The sequence below is a fragment of the Pinus tabuliformis genome, chromosome 4_2, assembly GCF_031772625.1.
Source record: "Pinus tabuliformis cultivar Carrire ecotype Pingquan chromosome 4_2, CPIR1, whole genome shotgun sequence".
Lineage (NCBI taxonomy): Eukaryota > Viridiplantae > Streptophyta > Pinopsida > Pinales > Pinaceae > Pinus > Pinus tabuliformis.
The window spans coordinates 1,004,971,618-1,004,994,800 of NC_142304.1; positions in this window are offsets into that span (position 1 = coordinate 1,004,971,618).

Here is a 23,183-nt window from a genome sequence, read left to right on the forward strand (position 1 = left end):
CATTCCAAGCTCTTAATTCCTTCCATTTTTCATTTGGGAGTTAACCCCATATTAATTAGGAAGTTCCCTCATATGGATTGTGTAATTCCTTTAAGTCATTCCTCTGACTACATGCACCATCTGTACACATTGGAATATGCTACAACTGATAGTACACTTCCATTAAACTCCAAGCTCAACTGGGTAACTCTAATTCTCTGCATGCATGAGCTAATTTAGGATGATTGATTAGTTAATTAGTTAATCACATAGTTGTGAATGACTACACACCTCACTACTATTCCCTCCACTAGTTCCTACAATAGTTGGAACTAGTTTAACTGACCATAACTCAATTTAACTAAATTAAATTGTTACAACTGAAATTAACTCAACCTAGGCTCCTAGAATTTAGGAATCATTGTACACAAATAAATTCGATGCCCCCAAATCAAATTAACTAAGCTAACTAATTGATAACAACTATTTCAACTTATTTAACTCATTCAAGTTGTCTGTTGATGTGGAATTTCAATTTTATCAAGGGAAAATTAAATTAGGAATTTCTTGCTACATTTTCAACACTCCCTCTCAGCAAGAAAGGGATTCACATCTACCCTGATACAAAACCTTTGGAATGTACTACATGCAACACTTCTCTCTATTGCTGATGCTACTACAACATCTAAAACTAAGAAGCATACATAAAATAATTAAAAATAATCATTGAATCAATCTGCAATTGTCTACTGGGAAAATTGTGTTGTTGCTGACTCTATTATTGAGCCTCCTTCTATGTTGTCAACACTTCTATGTACTCCTCAATATTTGACTGAAATTGATCCTTATGCTACTGAATACTATGGGCCCCTATAGCAAGGTAATGATCCATGAGACAAAAAACACCTCAATAGCCCCTGCCCAAATTTTTGTACTCTAAGAATAGGGCTTCACATCGCCCCACCTCACACTTGGAGGTATGGCTACATGTGCTCCCTCTGCCCAGTTGGCTCAAACTCTCCCCCTACTGGAGGTCTTTGCTTTGGTGGATGTTTCCACTCTGTCTCCTCTCTTCTTCTTCGTTTGTGGATGCTCCACAACTTGTTGAGGCTGCTTCTGAGGCTCCATTTTGAGAGGTAAATCATGCTCCCTCTCAACCACCAAGTCTCTAACCTTTTCATTTCTCCTCAAGGCTTTGCATGCACCTTCTACCTTAATGCTTACAGGTTCTTGACCTGCACACCAATCTGATTCACCTATCCCATGACGATGTGTCTCAGGAATGCATTTCCTTTTTTTAATATTACATCGTAACCACCTTCCAACATTGCGAAGGAAACATGATTATTCTTTAGACTAAAAAACCATCACATCCTTGATCATGAGAGTGGATCCCGACTCCCCCTGAAAGGTGATTGTACTGATACTGGTCATGCTATACGTTCTATCATCTCCAAACTTAATGTTCTTATGGAGGTCTTTCTCCTCCAAGCCACTAAAAGAATCTTTATTCCTCATCATATGGAATAAGGCACCACAATCCAGATACCCCATGCTTCCCATAACTTTTCTAGCCATGCATGTGATGAGAGTAAAGTCAAGCTCGAACTGTAAAGCCAAATATTCACATGTTAATTCTACTGGAGGCTCCTTCTTACTTTCCTTCTTCAATGGTCACTTCATGGTAGAGTTCATGTATTCATGATAGTGAAAGCACTTGATTTTGGACAAGTCTCTCTTCTTACCCTCTAGGCTGGACTTAGTCTCACATTGAGACTTCTTCCCCTCGGCCTTCCTTCCTTTGCTGACTAATGCAAAGTTTTGTTCCTTTTCTTTGGATGAGCTCATGTCTCTTTTTCTCCACCTTATTTCTCCCTACATTATATCAGACCACAACCGCTCCCATTGTGGTAGTTTTTCTCTACCATTTTTTGAATCTCGATAACTATGTCAGCTCCTTGGAAGGCCCAAGAGGGTTATAGATACCAGATATTCTTCAGGGACAGTAACATCAACCCCGTCAAGTTCATCACAATACTATGTAAACCTTCTCAAGTACTGCATAATTGTTTCATTCTTTTGCATCTTAATACTTTGAAGCTTGTCCTTGATTGCTAGCTTCAAGTAGTCACTATTGTTCTCAAACAACTTTGCCAGTGTTTTCCACATCATTAATGGAGTTTCTTTCCCATCGATATTCGAGACAATATGATCCGAAACTCCCACGAATATGATTCTCCCCTCTTTAGCCACACCCTTCTTCCACTAAGAAATATCCTAAGCATCATACACTAGGGGTTTTGCTACATCTATCTTTATGTATTCTAGCAACCCATTATCATCCAATACTGCCTCCATGAGGATCTTCCATGCCACAAAACTTTTGGTTCCTTCCAAATCATACATGAACCCGAGTCCATTGAGAGCCATCTTCTCAGTCTCGGAGAAAACATGCAAAACTAATCTTCAAATTCACACCTCATACAATGAAAATTTCAAGATCTCTTCTCTACTGTGAATATATATATATATATGATACCATGTAGAAATTAATGTGTAGATTCTAAACTTCTCATGAAATTTTCTAAATCACAAGACTAGAAGTTACTTTACTGATCTGCGGAAGTAAATTCACGACCGAGAACACAAATCATTAACATGCATCAAGATTCAACACACATACATAGATATTTATCTAGGGGAAAACAAATTCTCAAAGCCCCTTACTAAATGTATTGCATTAATCAAAGAATCTAGATGAATACAATATGCTCTGCTCAACCTTGAGCTCAACATTCACCTGTATCTTCTATCCTCTGCCTGAATAATTGAAAATGACCAATAATTAGCCATTTTCAATCCTTCCAAGCTCCTAATTCTTTTAGGTTTTAACCCCGTACAAAAATTACCTGCATACGAATTCTAAAACACATAAAATAAACAATGCAAGAGCATAACACATAAAACACATATACACAGAGATTTTCTATTGGATCCCAAAACCAAGACAACCAGCTTGATTTTTCATTATGTTCCTTTCAATGTTATAATACATATTTATACATGCCGAAGCATCCAATACCATGGACTGAAAAACCCTCGTGTCCAATTCCATGGACCAAAAACCATCGCGTCCAAAAACATGTGCGAAAATCATGCACAAAACCATAGGTGGGTCCACCCATCCTAACATAGGGTCCAAAACCAAAATTTTCTGAGGCGGTGCCCCGGACCCCATAAAGTGGGGTTATGGGTATGCCTCAAACCCCCTGTGACCCCCCCGACGCAACGAAGGGGGACTCCGCCCCCTCTCTAACCCCCCGGTTAACTACGTGGGTTAGTCGTGGAAAGAATATAACACAACCCAACATTCTTCCACTTGTTGTTTTCTTTCCACAGGGGCCACAAGAGAGCTTAGTCATTTTTTCCAGCCCTGAAATGCCCATTGTCTCTCTACACCAAGAGAACTTCTCAGAGCTCATAGATTTTGTCAATGCATCTGCAGTATTCTTCAAAGTGTCCACCTTTACCAGCAACACATTTTTGTATTCTATCATATGCCTCACAAAGTGATACTGAACATCAATGTGCTTTGTCTTTGAATGATATGCGGGGTTCTTTGCCAAGAAAATTACACTTTGGCTGTAATAGTCTATCCTTATAGCTCCCTGTACTAACCCCAAACTTGAACACAATCTCTGTAATCAAACTGCTTCCTTGCTTGCATGAGTGGCTGCCATGTATTCTACCTCTGTAGTTGATAGTGCCACTACAGATTGTTTCTTACTCATCTAACTCATTGCACCTCCAAATACGTTAAACACATACCCACTTGTAGATATTCTCTGATCTAGATCTCTAGCCCAGTCTGCATCAACAAAGCCACGAATATCCAACATTCTGTCCAATCCTGATCTTCCTTGGTAGCACAAACCATAATCACTAGTGCCACGTAAATACCTGAAAACCCGCTTCACTGTTGTCTAGTGCTCCTTCCTTGGTTTTGACATAAACCTGCTCAATACTCCCACTGCATGTGCAATGTCTGGTCTAGTACAGACCATTGCATCCATCAGGCTACCGATTGCACTTGCATATGGAATACGGGACATGTCCTCTTCCTCTTCTTGTGTCTTGGGACACTGTTAAGTAGATAACCTCACACCTATAGGAATAGGAACCTTCACCGGTTTACTATCCTGCATATTAAACCTCTGCAGTATTTCCTTGACATACTTCCTTTGGTTTAACTAGAGCTTCCTCTTTGACCGATCTCTTTTAATTTCCATGCCCAAAATATAGTTTGCAGCACCAAGATCTTTCATGTCAAATTTGGAGGACAATTGGGTATCCTAGATAATTTCTTTGTCATTTCCAACCAGCAACATATCATCCACATACAAGACCAGATAAATAACACGGTCACCAATTAATTTAAAATACACATAGTGATCTGCTTTGCTTCTAGTGAAGCCAAGTCCCCATATAAATGTATCAAATTTCTGATACCACATCCTTGGTGACTGTTTTAACCCATACAAAGACTTCTTTAACTTGCATACCAGTTCTTTCTTACCCCTCATCGCAAAGCCTTCAGGTTGCTTCATGTATATTTCCTCTTCTAGATCCCCGTGAAGAAAAGTTGTCTTCACATCCATCTATTCTACCTCAAAATCAAAGGCAGCAACAACAGATAAAAGTAATCTAATAGAAGTTACCTTGGCAACAGGAGAAAAAATATCACCAAAATCAATTCCTGGCACCTAAGAATAACCTTTTGCTACCAACCGAGCTTTGTATTTCTCCACCTTTCCTTATGCATTTGTCTTCTTCTTGAACACCCATTTGCTGCCAATGGGTTTCCTTCCAACCGGCAACTCCACCAGATCCCAAGCCTCATTTTTGTGCAAAGACGCCATTTCATCAACCATGGACTCTTCCAGAGTTTTCCATCCTATGAATCTACTGCTTCCTTCACAGTTCTGGGATCATCGTCAGTAATAGATAAAGCAGAATTTGAACGAAAAGCAGATGGACTATACCTTTCTGGCTGCCTTCTTTCTCGAACTGATCTTCACACACCTGGAGTTTGTGGCTCTTCATCTTCTGATTCCTCCTCTGCTGTAGAGTCTGATTCTTCCTCCTTAAGCTCAAACTCTATCTTCTCAGGTTCCTTTGGTTGGACTTCATGTTTAATAACATCTCTTACCTCTTTGAACACCACATCTCAGCTATACACAACGTTTTGTGTGACTGGGTTCCAAAGCTTATAACCCTTTAAACCATCCTTATACCCAATAAAGATGCACTTTTCAGATTTACTATCCAACTTGGTTCGTTTCTCCTTTGGAACATGTACATGTGCATCACATCCAAATACCCTCAGATGTGAAAGAGAGGGTTTCTTACCGGTCCATACCTCTTGTGGAGTCTTATCCTCCAATGCTGATGAAGGTGATGTGTTGACTAGGTAACATGCAGTATCAACCACCTCTACCTAGAATTCCTGTCCTAACCTAGCACCACTGAGCATGCTTCTTGACCTTTCCATCAACATCTTATTCATTCTTTTTGCAACTCCATTTTGCTGAGGTGTATATGGAGTAGTCTTCTATCGTGCTATACCACACTTCTTATAGAATTCTTCAAATTCCTTGTTGAAAAACTCTCCACCATTATCTGTCCTCAGCACCTTTATCTTCTTCTTTGTCTGATTTTCCACGAGAGCCTTAAATTCTTTAAACCTGTCAAAGGCTTCAGATTTCTTCTTAAGGAAATATATCCATGTATTCCTTGAGAAGTCATCTATAAATTATACATAGTACACAAACTTACCCAGTGATGGAACCTTCACAGGTCCAAACATGTCACTATGCACAAGCTCTAATATCTGTTTCGCCCTCTTACCACCAGAGGGGAAACTCACCCGATTCTGCTTCCCATATACACAATTTTCACAGAAATCAAAATCCAGAGAGCTATTACTCATACCTTCTACCATACCTTTACCATGAAGTATTTGAAGGCCCTTCTCTCCAATATGTCTAAGCCTTTGATGCCACAACATGGTCTTCTCTCCATAGACCACTAGATTTTCTGCTCCACTTTCAAGAACCACAGAACTGTTGCACCCATCAACAACTGTGCTACCTTGCAACTTGTACAGAGTTCCAATCCAAACTCCCTGCATCAATACCAGTGCTCCCCGAACCATCTTGCAGGTATCCTTCTCGAACACTGTTTTTACACCTGCATCATCCAACTTGCTTACAGAAATCAGATTTCTGGCCAATGCAGGAATATGCAGAACACTCGAAAGTGTTCTAACCCTTCCACCTTGCAACTTCAACTTTACTTTTCCGCGACCAACGATTCTAGCCTTCCTATCATCCGCTAAGAAGACATCACCACCATCGTATTTCTCACACTCGCAGAACCACTCTTTGTGGGGAGTGAAGTCAAAGGATGCACTTGAGTCAATCAACCATGCCTCATGGTCTACATATGTACTTGAAGAAGCCAAGTACACATCCCCACCTTCATCTAAGGTGGTTTTCGCCTCTATGGAAGGAGCATCATCAGATCCCTTTCCTTTATCAGGAGCTTTAGATTTACAGTCCCTTTTGAAGTGCCCTTCCTTTCTGCATTTCCAACACACCACCTTTATAGGTTTTCCTAAAGATTTAGATCTCCCTCTAGATTTAGATCTCCAACTCGATGACTTATTTTTGTTTATGTTATGGGACCGTCCTCATACAGACAAGGCATCACCATTCTAGCTCTCTATATTTTTCTGTCTCATCTCCTTCGTCAGCAAGGCTGAGACTATTTCATCAAACTACAAGGTAGTTACATTGCTACCTATTGCAATAACCAAACTATCCCACGAATCTAGTAGAGAACAAAACAAACTGATGCACTTATCTTCATCTGAAATTTTAATATCAGCAGATGCTAATTGACTTACCATAGTATTAAATGCATTGAGATGCTTTGTCACCTTGTCTCCATCTTTCATCCTCAAGTTATACAGCTTTTTTTGCAAGAACAGTTTATTCACCAGAGACTTAGATTGGTACAAAGTCCCTAACTTGTCCCACAAAGCCTTCACCGTAGCTTCCCCTGATACATTCAGCAATAATGAATCTGAGACACACAATTGTATTGTGCTTTTGCCTTCCGATCCAACTTCTTCCATTCTTCATCGGATAGTCCCGTTGGTTTAGTACCCAGATCTACTGCGATCCACTGATCTTTATCCACCAACAAATCCTCCATCTTGAGTTTCCACAACTCAAAACTCTGACCATTAAATTTCTCGATCTCTATCTTTTCACTGCTCGCCATCTTCTTTCACCATCAGAATCGATCTCGTAGATCTCCCACTCAACAGGGTCTACCACAGGCCTGAGCAAAACCCCTCAGCAACAAAGGCATCCCCTTGAAGCCAAAACTGCTCTGATACCAAATGTAGGTTTTAACCCCGTACAGAAATTACCTGCATACGAATTCTAAAACACATAATATAAACAATGCGAGAGCATAACACATAAAACACATATACACAAAGATTTTCCGCTGGATTCCAAAACCAGGACTACCAACTTGATTTTCATCATGTTCCTTTCAATGTTATAATACATATTTAAAAATGCCGAAGCATCCAATACCATGGACTGAAAAACCATCGCGTCTAATACCATGGACTGAAAACCATCGCATCCAAAGACGTGCGAAAATCATGCACAAAACCATAGTTGGTTCCACCCATCGTAACATAGGGTCCAAAACCAAAATTTTCTGAGGCGCTGCCCCGGACCCCATAAACTGGGGTTACGGGTATGCCTTAAACCCCCTGTGACCTCCCCTGCTACACAATCAGTGCAACGAAGGGGGACTTCGCCCCCCATCTAAACCCCTGGTTAACTACGTGGGCTAGTCGTGGAAAGAATATAACACAACCCAGAAATTCTTTCCATTGTTCTTCTGGGAATTAGGCCCCTATTAATTAGGAAATTCCCTCATATGGATTGCACAATTCCTTTAGGTCATTCCTCTGACTGCATGCACCATCTGTACACATTTGAATATGCTACAACTGATAGTACACTGCCCTTAAATTCCAATCTCAATTGGGTAACTCGAATTCTATGCATGCATGAGCTAATTTAGGCTAATTTATTAGTTAACTAGTTGATCATTGAGTTGTGACTGACTACACACTCCACTACTATATCCTCCACTAGTTCCTCCAATAGTTGGAACTAGTTTAACTAACCATAACTCAATTTAACTGAATTAAATTGTTACAACTGAAATTAACTCAATCTAGGCTCCTAAAATTTAGGAATCACTATACACAACTCAATTTCATGCCCCCAACTTGAATTGTCTGTTGATGTGGAATTTCAATTTTCTTCTACTTAATCAAGGGAAAATTAAATAAGGAATTTCTTGCTACATTTTCAACAGTACTTGACTTGGTTGGATTTTCATATGTTAATGTGTGCTCCTTTCTTCTTGTAATTCATGAGAATTTATAATTGTTATTATGTGGCTTTAATGGATTTTCTATCATTGTTATTATGCTGGTTATATGTGTTGAAAATAACAACAAGAAATGATAAAAATAGAGTCCAAAAATTCCAATTTTAATTTATCCTTGAATTAAAATCGAATTTAGTCTCACCAGCTACTTGGAAATAATTAATTAATTCATTATGGATTAATTAGTTGGAGAAATTCAAGTTAGAAGTCTTTCTGAAGTCATGCAACAGTTATCCCTTAAATTAAGGAGATTATCCCTTAATTAAGGAGATAAGATTGAGTTATATTTGAGTTGTAATTAGTTAGCTCAGAGTACTGAGTTAAGTCCACTTAAATTAGTTCCAAACTATTTGAGGAACTAATTGTGAGTTATCAGTGATTTGATGCATGCATGCACTCAACAAGTGCACTCCAGATAACTGAAGATTCCCTCTTCAGAAACTCATGCATGTCTATTTTGAGAAAGACCCAGTTGAGCTAAATGTCAAGGATAGTGTACTATCATTTGCATGTGTTTTGCTATAAAGGAAACTCATGCATGTAGTCAAGGAAAGGTTCCTTGAGGATTGCACAGTTCTGATAGGGTGTAGGATCAGTGTGTGAGATCAGTTTTCCACTTGGTAAGAGGAAATCATCCTAGAGGAACTATGCAAGGAAATAGGAGCTTGGAGGGCAGAGAGGAAGGCTTGTGAGAAGCCAGGTTTTCCTGTGAACATCCAGGAGGATTTTACTGAGAGCTGGCTAGCTGTGCTAGCTAAGGCTTTGTATAATTCTTATGTATTTCCACCTTGTATGATAATACAGATTGTGGGGTTTTTAGCTGAGGCTTTCCCCAAATTATTTTCATGTGTATTGTCCATTGATTCTTCTTCTAGTTTATGTGTTCAGCTTGATCTTGCTCAGTTTTTAATCTTTTGCAAATTGATAGTAGAAGTAGGTTATAGTATTTTGCTTTGGTTATATTGCATTATCGGGTTAATCTACAGTCAAATTTTCTACATAGTCTTAGAGGTAGATTTGTAGAGAATTTGCAGAATTTCTACATGGTATCAGAACCAAGTTTATTGGAGCTGTGAACAATATATGGAGACGAGAATTTGAAGTTTGAAGTTTGGGGTCGCAGGTGCAAATCGAATTCTTATCATACTTCAAGGTTGGCCAATGGTGTTCTATGGCTTGAGACTCAAGTATTCCTTGGAAGGCAACTCAAATTACATAGCATGGAAAGATCGCATGGAGGCTGTATTAGAAGACAATGGCTTGAAGGATTTCATTGATCAAGAAATCCCAAACCCAGCTTCAACTAATGCACAAGAGTTGGCTGAGTGGGAGAAGTGTGTGGTGAAGGCTAGACAGATCATCCTTGAGGGAGTTCAAGACCATATTGTCTCGAGTCTCCATGGGAAGGATACTCCATTTTCAATGTGGATGACATTGTAAGACCTCTATCAGAACAGTGGCGACCAAAGGAAATTGGCACTCAAGGATAACCTTCGAAGAATCATGATGGAGAATGGCGATACTATTTCCACATATCTGAACAAGCTCACCACCTGTAGAGATGAGCTTGGAAGTGTGGGAATAACTATTGTCGATGATGATATGGTGAGCCTTGCTCTCTTGGACTTCCAAAGAGTTGGAATAGCTACTAGGCCTCTGTGAATGGAAGGGAGAAATTGCCGGATTGGGAACGAATGTGGTCGGATCTCATGCAGGAGGAGATCAGGAGGAGCACACGATATGGTTCTTCATCCAAGGATGATTATGAAGAAAATATGGCCTTAGCAAGTAGGGCAAGGAAAGGAAAGGGGAAGGCTTCCCATTCTAAATCGAATTCTTCTCATGGAGGGAAGAAGAGTGACAAGTCTAAAGTGAGATGCTTTAATTGTCACGAGATGGGACATTATGCGACTAATTTCCCATCAAAGAAGTCCAAGAAGGGATCCTTGGAAGGATCGGAAGGTGAGGCATTAGCCTCTCAGTTCGAAATGGACTTTACCCTCATCACATGCATGGTGTCATCAATGATGGGTTATTTTTGGTATCTTGACAGTGGAGCCTCATTCCACATGATCGGTGATAAAAGTTTATTCAGTGCCTTCGAGGAGAAAGACCTCAAGATGTGCATAGAGATGGGTGACGACGAGAAGTATAGTGTTTTAGGAGTGGGCGCTGTTGCTTTTTAGAGGGAGCATAGACCTCTTATCACCTTGAAAGATGTGAAGTATGTGCCTGGACTAAAGAAGAAATTGGTATCGATCACGATGTTGGAGGACAAAGGCTATGATGTTGTCTTCAGTAAAGCAAAGGCATTTCTTAGACACATCACCACGAGAAAGGTGAAACAGATCGGTTCACGAGTTAAGAACCTGTATGCTCTTGAGGTTCAAGATGCATGCAAAGCCTTGAGGAGCAAGGAAAATGTTAGATACTTGGTGGTTGAAAGGGAGAGTAAATTACCTCTCAACATGCAGCCCCAGGAGAAGTCTCAGACAATTTTGGAGGAGCCACAATTGTAGAAGCAGAGAGGAGACCGAGTGAAGAGATCCACTCATGAAGGTACCTCCATTAGGGGGAAATTTTGATCCAAGTGGGCAGAGGGATCACATGCAGCCATACCTCCAGGTGTGAGGTGGGGCGATGTGAAGTGATAGTCCCATGAATGCTAAAATTGGGCAGGGTACATTGAGAGGTTTTATCTCATGGATCATACCTTGCTATGGGAGCCCAAAGTACATAGTAGTGGGAGGATTTAGTGGGATTGATGTAGTCAGTAATTAAAGTGACATAGGCTAGAGTAGTCAGATACTGAAGAGAGCAGGGAAGGATTGACAACAATGCAGAAAGGTAGAGTCAGTAGAAGCGCAAAGTTTTCAGTTGACAGAGGCAATATCAGTCAGAGACTTTGATGAAAAATGCATCATACTGATTCAGGTTAGATGTTTTTTTTTGTTTCTAAAGTTGCTGGAGCAACAAGACTAGAGAGAAGTGTTGCATGCATAACATTCCAAAGGTTCACGATCGGGATCGAGTTGAATTCCTTTCTTGTTGAGAGGGAGTGTTGAAAAATGCAACAAGAAATGATAAAAATAGAATCCAGAAATTCCAATTTTAATTTGTCCTTGAATTAAAATTGTGAATTAAAATCGAATTTAGTCTCACCAGCTACTTGGAAATAATTAATTAATTCATTATGGATTAATTAGTTGGAGAAATTCAAGTTAGAAGTCTTTCTGAAGTCATGCAACAATTGTCCCTTAAATTAAAGAGATTATCCCTTAATTAAGGAGATAAGATTGAGTTATATTTGAGTTGTAATTATTTAGCTCATTTTACTGAGTTAAGTCTAGTTAAATTAGTTCCAAACTATTTGAGGAACTAATTGTGAGTTATCAGTGAGTTTATGCATGCATGCACTCAACCAGTGTACTCCAGATAACTGAAGATTACCTCTGCAGAAACTCATGCATGTCTATTCTAAGAAAGACCCAGTTGAGCTAAATGTCAAGGACAATGTACTATCAGTTGTATGTAATTTCCTATAAAGGAAACTCATGCATGCAGTCAAGGCAAGGTTCCTTGAGAATTGCATAGTTCTGATAGGGTGTAGGATCAATGTTTGAGATCAATTTTCCACTTGGTAAGAGGAAATCATCCCAGAGGAACTGTGCAAGGAAATAGGAGCTTGGAGGGCAGAGAGGAAGGCTTGTGAGAAGCCAGGTTTACCTGTGAGCATCCAAGAGGATTGTACTGAGAGTTGGCTAGTTGTGAGAGCTAAGGATTTGTATAATTCTTATGTATTTCCACCTTGTATGATAATACAAATAGTGGGGTTTTTAGCTGAGGCTTTCCCCAAAGTATTTTCATGTGTATTGTGCATTGATTCGTCTTCTGGTTATATGTGTTCAACTCGATCTTGCTCAGATCTTTAAGCTTCTGAAAATTGATAGTAGAAGTAGGTTATAGTATTTTTCTTTGGTTATATTGCATTATCGGGTTAATCTAAAGTTAGATTCTCTACATAGTCTTAGAGGTAGATTTGTAGAGAATTTGCAGAATTATATAGAATATGTTGGTTGTAAGCATGGTTTTATGATAGATTTTAGTTGTGTCTCTTAACATATTTTGATTAGTAAATGAATGGTTATTGAATGTATGAACTAATATATGTTTTTTCAGCTATTATGAGAGGGAATTAGACCTTCTTGATTATCCTCAGATAATTATGAGACCCCTATGTTCAGACATGTAATTATGACCTGCAGATTACAAGTTCATGATGTGTTTGACGAAATTCCTGTCATGGTTAGGATAGATCAGGTTAAGTCCTTGATCAAATTTTGAATTAAAGGACGTGTATTTGTGTCAGTTATCATTTTTGAGAGTTTCATGAAGTTCTAGGTAGAGGTCTAGATCCTAGCCCTGAAAAAGTGGTTCAAATCTTAGGGTTTCTGGCACAAAACTGGGTAATTTAGTCTACAGTCACTGGGAATCAGGATTATGGGAGCAACTGGAGGGTTACTGTCACTAGTTTTCCTTGTCACGGGAGTGACTGGAAGTCCAGATCATTAAAAAGTCAAGTTAAATTAGGGGTTGGGCACTTGGAGTGGTTAGTTAGCTCTTAGGGGTCCTCAGGTTCCTAATGGTGGTCAGTAAGGTTTTAGTCTATCGATTCCACTTCCTTAACTGTACCTTGGATATTGAGTCATATCATAGTAACTCTTCATCACATGTTTACCCCAGTGGACTCATGAAATTGGGAAAGTGTGGGAGGAGGGTGTTATATAGCGGTATCAGAGCTCCCAGGTTCAACACTTGGATTGGATGTGCAAAATGTGTATTTCATGGATGCATGTAGGTTGTATATTTGCCTGTTATGTATGCATGGTTTTGGTCCATGTTATAATTGTGTTGTCATGTATAAGTTGATGATGTTGTTATTGGGATATGTTTGTCATGCATACATGTCGGTGATATACGTGTTCGTTAGACATGTCAGTGTCTATATGTTTGTTATGCATGTATTATTATGGTTTTCATTATCATGCATAAGGTCATGGTATGCAGTGTAGAAATTCCCACTGTAGATCAACAGATTATGTAATATACCAAAACAAAATACAAGATATACTTCTACAACACTTTGCGGAAGCTTAATCGAATTGAGCAAGATCAAGAGAACACATATAACTGAGAATGAGAAATCAATTACACATAACAAAGAAGAAATATCACGGGGAAAGTCTCAGCCTAAAACCCCAACTCTGTATTATCATACAAGTGGAAATCTTGTTCAAGTTACAAAAAGAATCAGCTATCAAGCTATCCTTCTCTCTCTACAATCAAACAATACAACTCAAAGACTTAATAGATAATGTATATGTCCTCCTCAAGCCCTCCAAGCCTCCTATTTCCTTGTGCAATTTTTCTTGGGGTCTAATGATGTCACGTGTGAATTGTCCTCCTCACACTCACTAAACTTGAAGAAGTAACTGCGTAATCCTCAAGGAAAGAATTCCTTCTGCATGCAAGGAATATTCAAAATGGAATATTCTAGCAACTGATAGTACACTTCCCCTCCATCTGATCTCAACTGGGTCTCTGTTTGAACTGACATGCATGAGTTATTTATGAGAGAATACTCAGTCATCTGAAGTGCAGTAGTTACATGCATGCAAGCATTAACTAACTAAACTCACATTAATTTAAACAATCTGTTTAAATCAATCTAACTGGACTTGACTCAGTTAACTGAGCCAACTAATTATAGCTCATAATTACAACTCATGCTTATCCTTTAACCGATGTATAAAATCCTCAATTAATGGAGAAACTGTTGCATGTCCCCACATAGACTTCAAGTTTGATTTTCCTTAACTAATTAACTCAAGATGAATTAATTAATTATTTTACAAACTGCTGTTAAGATCAAATTCGAATTTTACTTCACTATTTTAGTTTAGGGATTGACTAAAATAGGAAGGTATCCCGAAATGATATTTATAGAATGCTATTTTTAACACTTCCATTTTTCCATCCATTGTTGCTAAGATCAACACTGGCTAAACTTGTATTTATAGTAGTGCTATTTTTAGCAATTCTACTTTTAGCATTTCTTGTTGCTATTTTCAACACTCCCTCTCAACAAGAAAGGGATTATCAGTAATCCCAATCCTATCTCTGTGGAACTCGAACTTGCATCTTGACAATGCCTTAGTCAAGATATCTGCATCCTATTCCTCGGTCGAAACATATAGCAACAACATGATCCTCTTGACCACACAGTCTCAAAGATGGTGATACCGGATATCTATGTGCCTGGATCCGTCATGAAAAACTGGATTCTATGAGAGTTTGATACAACTCTTGTTATCACAGTAGATCACCGTAGGATCCATCATCTGACCAAACAATCCCACTAGAATCTTCTATATCCAAATGGCCTCACATGCAACCTGACTAGCAGCCTTGTATTCAGGCTCTGCTGAGCTAAGTGCAACTGATCTCTATTTCCTGTTGTACCAGGAAATTGCAGCTGAACCAAGGTTGAAGATTCCTCCAGAAGTGCTCTTTTGGTCTGATGGACTTCCTACCCAATCCGCATCTGTGAAGCTGTGAAGCTTCACTCCCTCTGTCCATCTGTACCACAATCCAAGCTGAGATGTGCCTCTGAGGCATCTCAGCACATGCTTCACTGCCTTCCAAAATAGCTTGGTAGGCTGAACCATAGCTTGACTCAGTAGGTTCACCGCAAAGCATATGTTGGGTCACATGTTCACCAGATACATAAGTGAACCCACCAACTGCCGATAAATAGTAGCAGCTACTACCTCAAGTAGCATCCTCCTTCCTCTAGTTCCCAGCTAGAGGAGTCTGCATGGGCTTGCACTTCTCCATGTGAAAGCACCTGAGTATCTCATTGGCATACTTGCCTTGAGACACAAATACTTCCCCATCTTTTTGCCACAACTCCATGCCTAGAAAGTAGTGCATAAGGTCCATGTCCTTCATGTTGAACTCTCTTTCAAGGTCCTCCTTGCAAGACTTTATCAGCTGATCATCACCTGTCAAAATTAGATTAGCGACATAAACAACAATGACCAATGGTTTACCTTCTACCATGATGTGGTAAAGGTTCGCATCTGATTGACTCTTGGTGAAGCCCAAACTGGTGAAATAGCTGTCGATCATGGTGTACCAAGCATGGGGTGCTTGATTCAGCCCATACAGAGCCCTCTTGAGTTTGCACACATGCGACTCATAATCGAATGTTTCGAAACCTTTTGGCTGCTCAATGTACACCTCCTTCTCAATCTTCCCATTGAGGAATGTTGTCTTCACATCCATCTGGTGGATCTTCCACCCCATCTGAGCTGATAGTGCCAACATCGATCTAATCGATGAGTACCTTCCTACGTGTTATAGACATTTTTGTGCCTTGCAGCTCCAAGCATGAAATGTCCATAAACCAAGGGCTCCTAAGTCCCTAAAAGTGTTGTTCTAACCCCTAAAGGAACAAGGTCAACAAATTACAGCTTCTCCCAGAAGTTCTCCACCAGAAACTGCTCAGAATAAGTCAAAACAGGATCATTTCAGTTGCTCCATTGGCTAGCTGCGTTGCATAGCACCTAAACACACTAGCTGGGTGCGTTGCACCGCACCTAAATGCACTATGAGGGTACGTTGAGCGAGAAATGACAAATGGCAGTGCCATTCCACGAGGTGGAAAGACAATGGAAGCTTCCAGAATCTTCTCCTATGACACTTGCCTCACTGAATTCGACCAAGGATGAGTAAGAGGCTTTCAGTCTCCAAGTGGAAGCAAGAACTGACAGAGAGAAGACACTAATCAAATCACAGGCTGACTCATCCTCCTTGCATACATCTATATATGGATCCCTCATCCCAGAGATCCAGAGGCTGGAATTTTTCACATTGTAAGGAATTGTTATTGGTTTTGAGACAGAGATCAGAGTATTGGGTGATTTATGCTTTGTTGGAGGTGAAGAGGGGCTTCTTTGCTGGGAGGTTGATGCTAGATCAGGAATCATCGGTTGTAACTCCTCCTGGATGTTCTTGTATATCAATAAAAAATATTTGAGTTTTTCCTCCATGCTTTTGTATCATTGATGCTTGTTACATTTGTATGGTTAGCTTAAATCTGATCCTAAGTTGTTTATGAATATAGATCCATGTCTTTGTATAGTTTTCTTCTTCTATGATCTTACAGGTACTTGGTGAAGCTGGGCAAGTAAGGGAGCAAGTAGCTGGAAGCTGTCAAAGAAGAGAGGGATTGGATCAAAGGATTAGCGCAAGACACAGGTCGGTTCTTTCTATCCCCCTCTATATTTAATTCATAAAGGAAATACAAAAGTAGTTTTTCTCTGTTTGTTTCTAAGGCAGCTGTCACACCTTAGTGGGATAGAGTAGTTCTAAATAAACACTTTTCCCAGTAACAAAATGGCGACTCCAGTGGGGACTGAAAGCCTCTTACTCATCCTTGGTCGAATTCAGTGAGGCAAGTGTCATAGGAGAAGATTCTGGAAGCTTCCATTGTCTTTCCACCTCGCGGAATGACATTGCCATTTGTCATTTCTCTCTCAACGCACCCTCATAGTGCATTTAGGTGCGTTGCAACGCACCCAACTAGTGTGTTTAGGTGCTATGCAACGCAGCTAGCCAATGGAGCAGCTGAAATGATCCTGTTTTGATCCGTTTCCAAATCCAGGAACAAATCTGGTTGAAAGTGGAAATGCTTCCCCGTCTCAAGTGCTAATGTTGTCGGTTTCAAAACAGCAAAATGATGCTTTGATATCGACAAGGAACAAAGATTATGGGAATCCACAACTGTCGAACAACAAGGATAAGGATCAACCAAGTAGCTCGACAACAACTTCGACAGAAGTTGTGCCACCCACCATTCCTGAATTAACGATAAAACCGCCAAAGGGAGTTGTACACAAGTCGACATTTAATCCCCGCGCTAGAGCGGCACGACATTATAACATAGTGGAAGATTTGGCCCAATCGCCATCCGCTATGTCGACTCTTGAAGTACTAAAAAATTGCCCATCCCAAAGGCAGGCTTTATTATCAGCCATTGGTGGGATTGACCCGAAGGATTCCAATATTGTATCCTTCGATAATAAAGGATACGATCCTCAGTTACCAGCTCAACTAGCTTTCCTTATTCAAGTGAAAGCCCTCAACAAAACTGTTCATCGAACAATTATTGATGAGGGGGCATCTACATGCATTATGTCGATGAGTTGTTGGAAAAATTTAGGATCTCCAACCTTGTCGCGATCTTCGACAACATTAAAAGCATTTGATGGAAGGACATATACCCCATATGGTATCCTCAATAACTTGAAAGTTGAACTAGGAGGGAAAACGGTAGAAATAGATGTTGAAGTCATCGATGGGAATCTTGATTACAACATCCTACTAGGAAGACCATGGATTTATGCCATGGCAGCTATTGTGTCGACCTATTTTAGAAAGATTGCATTCCCCTTTCAAGGAGGGATTACAATCGGCGATCAACAAAACTTCCTCCCCAATGGTTCTCAAGTTACTGGAAGCATTCCGATGATCCATGGAAGCCCCCATTCGCTTCAGAATATCGGAGTAGGCCTACTAAAAGATCTTATACTAATGGGAACTTTCGCTCTTCCACCTCCAAACAATCTGGCGGAAGTAGCGACGATAGGAACCTGCAACATGATATCTTCTACAAAGATCTCAGAAAACGATATCGACATGGATCATGCAGTGGTTTTTCCCCCAAACCCAACGGAAATATTATAGCAATCAATGTTCCTAGCATGGGAGGCAAACCCAAATCAGCGCTCATCAAGCGTTTGGATAGATAGGTCTAGAGAATATGGTACCCATTCAGATCCTTGGTCGCGAGTGCATCTCATCGACGAAGGAATTGTCCAATCAATGGCAATTTAAGGAGTGCCATGGAATGATTCCCACCATCGTTATCTTCTTCCGGATTATGGAGAAGATACTCAAAATGACCTTTATCATCCTTCAGTCTTTGATTTTCTGTCAAATACTGTAAATACGGTGGATTCCGAGCGAAACTTGTCCAACATTGAAGAGACTATAGCCATAAATATCTCGACCAAAACAGATGTTGTAGAGAATATTTATGTTGGCAAATGTTGTTCTCCTTCAGAACTGGAAATATATAACGCTCTTTTTTGCGAATTCAGAGATGTCTTTGCTTGGTCATACAGTGAAATGCCAGGCATTGACTCAAGTATCGTTGAACACGAAATTAAGATGTATCCAGATGTCAAACCAGTACGACAACGGCTAAGGCAGGTGCACCCCAAGAAAGTCGCTGCCATTAAGGAAGAAGTTGAAAAACTTCTCCATGCTGGTTTCATCTACCTGGTTCCTCTAACCGATTGGGTATCGAATATTGTCCCTGTTATGAAAAAACAAGGGACAATTAGAGTGTGCGTCGATTATAGGGATGTAAATCAAGCTTGTCCAAAAGACAACTACCCTACACCCTTCATTGACCAGATAATTGATGAATGCACCGGATGCAAAATCTTTTCATTCATGGATGGATTCTCCGGGTATAATCAAATAAATATCTGCCCACAGGACCAGTCAAAGACTGTATTTATTTGTCCGTGGGGCACATTCGCATATCGAAAATTACCATTTGGTTTAAAGAACGCAGGGGCGACATTTCAGAGGGCAATGAATTATGCCTTCGATGACATCAAAAACATCGTTCAACCATACCTCGACGACCTTCCGGCTCATTCACGAAAGCGGACTGATCATCTGCAGCATTTAAGAGCGATATTTCTACGTTGCCGACACTACAAGATACGACTCAATCCGCACAAATGTGTATTTTGCGTCAGTTCTGGTCATTTACTTGGCTTTATAGTCTCCAAGGATGGGATTCGTCTCGACCCATGTAAGGTCCAGGCAATCATAAATTTGCCTCCACCTTCGAATTTGCTTTAGATTCAAAAACTCCAAGGGAAAGCAAAATTTCTGAGGAGGTTCATTCCAAATTACGCAGAACTTGCTAAGGGTTATACACATATTTTTAAAAAGGAGGTACCCTTTGTCTGGGATCAGGTTGCGCAAGCTTCCTTTGATGCTTTAAAATATTCCCTAATGAAAGCATCGTTAATGTATGCCCTTGATTATCAAAGATATTTTAACCTGTATCTGGCTGCAGCAGATACGACCATCGCAATGGTTTTAGTTCAAGAAGTCGATGGAATTGAGCATCCTATATATTATTTAAGTAAAAACTTAAATGATACAGAAAGAAAATATTCTTACATTGAAAAACTAGCGCTTGCAGCTTTTCAAGCGATACAAAGATTTCGACACTATGTCCTCTTTCGGAAAACAACCATTCTGTCAGATTGCAACCCCATGAGTTATATATTGTCGCGACAGTTACTGGGGGGAAAATACTCAAAATGGATAGCAATCCTACAATAGTTTGATCTGGAATTTGTAAAATCCAAGTCAAAGAAAGCTCTAGTTTTCGCAGAATTATTATGTGATCTCCCATCGTCGTCCAACGATGAAACATCCGAACCCATTGTCGTCCAATGATATCTACAAGCAATGAGTGGTATGGGGATATAATCATTTATCTCAAAACCCAAAAATTTAGGCCAAACACCTCCCACTCTGAACAAAAACGTATTTGATACCAAGCAAAAGACTACATGATTGTCGGTGATACACTTTACCGTAGTGGTATCGATACAGTTCTGAGAAGGTGCCTCACCCATGAGTAGTCCGAAAATGTCCTGAATGAGTGCCATTCAGGCGCGTGTGGGGGGCATCAATCTGGATATGATACAACACAAATTTTTTTACGAGCAGGATACTTTTGGCCAACAATGTTCAAAGATTGCATAACCGCAGTTAGAAGTTGCCATGCTTGTCAAATTTTTGATAGCAAAACCAGAAGACCACCCGCACCTCTACAGCCAATAGTTTATGTTGGGCCATTTGCCAAATGGGGCATCGATTTCATGACATGTAACCCCACCTCGACCGGTGGGCATGGGTATATCATAGTCGCAGTTGACTATTTTACCAAATGGGCTGAGGCGATGCCTACATTAGATAATACTGGTGAAACAGCTGCCCTCTTCTTTTTCAATCATGTAGTCGCCAGATTCGGCGTACCGAAGGCTATAGTCACAGATCATGGATCGCATTTTCGTAATGACATGATGGTCGAATTAGCTGCCAAACTAGGGTTGTCTTACGACAACTCTACTCCGTATTATCGGCAAGCCAACGGACAAGTTGAAGCGATCAACAAACTCCTGAAACACATGCTGCAAAGGATGATCGGAGTTCACAAAAGAAGATGGCACCTAATCCTGTACTCAGCCTTGTGGGCTTACCGAACATCGGTAAGGAATGCAACCGGGTTCACACCCTTCCAACTGGTATATGGCCTGGAAGCAGTCTTACCAATCCAGTTGTTGTTGGGAAAAGTATCCAATACGGAATGACCCTATCCCACTCTAAGGGTGATAGTTCCTTAGCAACAATCAAAGCAAAGCTATCTGAGATTACTTCTTTATGAGATGTATAAGAGGGGAGAAAGAGATCCACTAACCGATGTCTTTCGCTAATGATTGATCCAATCTTCTCTCCTTGCTGCTTGCCCCCAGCTCCTTGCTCTTTCACTGGCCCAGCTACACCAAGATCCTGCAAAATGGCAAGAGAGGGAAACTACAAGAAGCATACATTCATAATTGATTCAAGGATTAGAATAAATCAAATACACAAGTATAACAATACACCATTGAGACACATGCATATAGAAGAACCTCAAATGCTTTATTAATGGAAGAAGTAAGGTTCAGGAAGTGATACAACCATAAGAATCCCAATCCAGCATCACCTTCCCAACAGAAAGAAATCTCCTCTTCACCTCCTTCAAAGCAAATCACCCAATAGTTCTAAACTCAAACCAACAACAATTCTTTACATTCACAAGATTCCAGCCTCCCTAGACCTCATGAGAGAGATCTATATATAGGAGTTTTGGAGAAAGGATGAGTCAGCTTGAGGCTGGCATGAAGTTGACTAGTGTCCTCTCTCACTTCAGTTCTTGAGTCCACTTGGAGGTTCTTGCTTCCACTTGGAGATTTGGAACCTCTTACTCATCACCAGTCGAATTCTCTGATCCAAGTGTCATTTTGGAAGCTTCCTGGGCATTGACACCTTGAGGAATGACTCTGCCACATGTCCAAACTCGCCCAGCGCAGGTAGCCTTCTTTTCAGTTGACATTCAACGCAGGTAGACAGTGGAGCACTTGACCTTCAGCGCAGATGCTCAATGGAGCAGTTGACATGATCCATAATTGCCTTGTTTTTGAGTGTTTTCAGGTTGAGAACTTTTATTCAGTGTTGTGGTTTGATGACCTTGTTCCCCTAGGGGTAGGAACAACATGTTTAGGGACTTTGGATCCCTTAGATTATGGACATTTCATGCTTCATGCTGTAAGGCACAAAAATGTCTATAACAGTTGCCCCCTAAAGTATGAGGTCGTTTATCGGGTGAAATGCTTTATTAGGAGGATCCGAAGTTCATTCAATCGCTGAGAGGTGACCTGTAATAAGATACAATACAACACATTATTTTTCATACTGCTTTCATGATCTAGCTGAGGCGGGCATTCCCATGCTCAGCTTTATAAATACATTTTCTGTACATAAAACAGACAATCGTCTGATGGTAGACTGATAATTCTCTGTTGAAATTATCATCCTTTGAGTAGGATGATCATCTGCTGCACATGTCAATGTCTTTATTTCCTGAATATATATCGCAGCCCGTATGGATGAAACTAGATCCGGGGTCTTCAAACTCGTCCGATCTTCACTCTAAGTACAAGTCGATCCATGTGAGAAATTCTTGGAGTCGAACATGGAAAGACATCGCTTGATTACTAGTCAATGATGTAAACTGTTAACAAGCGCGAGAGGAATCACCGATAATGGTGATGACCCTCAAGGTATGGTAGTACAATCCATGCGGTGTGAATAAAGGACTTGGCATCGAACACCACGTAGAATCTTTCGGTCGAAGGTCATTGATGTATACCTGTCGCGGGAAGTGAGAAACTTGCCATTGAGGCATGCAAGCTTCAAAGTACTGAGGGGGTTGTTCCTAGATCAACTTCTTGGATAATGAGCTGAAGTCGACACGAAGCGATCCGTCAAAGGAGGGCCTTAATGAATCCCACATCAGTGACACGGAACAGAGCTAATGATTGTGATGAAGGTGAAAACGATCTGTGAAATATGATTCAGGGTGGCGGTCATGAAAGGATGAAAGATGATGTATGGTAGTGGATGGGACACGGTTGACTCTTTCTGAACAACATCTCTTGAACATATAACGACATTGTTGCGATGGATCGGTAGCATTACCCTAGATGTGGATGGTTTGGCGAGACCATGGTGATGAGACCGGTGAATGAAACAACCCAACCCGATGTGGTACGGAGGAAAAGTGTCATGTTCAAGAGCGACTTGCTACCATTAAAGCTTTGAGGTTCTCCCAATTTTTCCCCAGTCATTTCTGACCAGTACCTCTTTATTTTTGTCAAGCTTGAGGGGGATAA